The 1,048-nt window shown below is 43.9% G+C and overlaps 1 pseudogene; it reads right to left on the bottom strand.

Annotated features, from left to right (window-relative positions):
- Nucleotides 1–337, bottom strand: part of LOC102489831 (rap1 GTPase-GDP dissociation stimulator 1-like) — a 26,269-nt pseudogene extending 25,932 nt beyond the window's left edge.
- Nucleotides 338–1,048: the final 711 nt, after the last annotated feature.

A 1,048-nucleotide genomic window follows, 5' to 3' on the forward strand; every position in this document is an offset into this window, starting at 1 on the left:
TTCCTAGGCCTCTGCCTATTTGAAGCAGCACTTCCTGATCTTTGCTATTTGGTAGCTGCAGCAGTGGTGAAGTCAATCCAGCATCCACACGTGGAAGTCACATAAATTCATTTTTGGCTACTTCTGCTATGATATTAACTACTTTGTGCAGGGAGACTGGGGAGTTAATAGATTTTCAAACAGCTGAAGTATTCCACTTTCTTTGAGCTTTTCACTTCTTTCTGCATTATTCTGACCCAGGGCTTGCAGCAGACAATCCAAGCATCCTTCTCAAACTATTCTCAGTCTTGTCAACAGCTGTTATCTTCAGTTTCTTTAAGGTATCACTAAGATTATTTTACAAAATTTTTCTTCATTTTTTTTTATTGACTCCTGTCTTCCAATCTAACTTCAAACGTCATCTCAACATGTTTGAAGATAACTTCTAGATCTTTGAAATCCTAACTCCATGTTCCTCCCAGAGGGTGAGGAGCTGGCAGGGCAAGGTGAGGGGTTCCGGTGCTGTCAGTGTGGCTCAGCATCCTCCCTCTACCTCGCTCTCTCTCCTGCAGGCAGGGAGGGACCCCCAGGGAGTGGTGGGGGGGAGCAGCTGCTGCTGCAAGCAGCATGGGCATGGTGCGACTGTGGCAGGGACCCACAAGATTTTTACTTCAGTAAACTCTGGACTTACTTTTTTCTATGCTCATTTGCTGGATTACTATGTGGCAAAATTAGAAAGTGCCCACCAAATTGTTTCTCATTTTCTACAGTCGGACTTGAAAGTGATGACCATGTCTGACTCCAGCTTTTTTATCTATCATGCTGTGTATGTGGTGGCTAAAGTTTTTTATATGATGCTTTTGCAGAAAAAAGAAATGGGATCTTCAGAAGCTGCAGACCAGCCTATACACCCCTGGCAGATGAACACCATTCACAAGCACTGATAGTATTTGGAGGTATTTCCTCTCCTCCTCCTCCTCCTCTTCCTCCTCCTCCTCCTCCTTCTCCTTCTTCTTCTCTTCCTCCTTATTCTTTTCCTTCCTTCTTTCTCTCTCTCAAAAATCTTTTC

The sequence above is a fragment of the Tupaia chinensis genome, unplaced genomic scaffold (genome assembly GCF_000334495.1).
Source record: "Tupaia chinensis unplaced genomic scaffold, TupChi_1.0 Scaffold000641_1, whole genome shotgun sequence".
Taxonomy (NCBI): domain Eukaryota; kingdom Metazoa; phylum Chordata; class Mammalia; order Scandentia; family Tupaiidae; genus Tupaia; species Tupaia belangeri.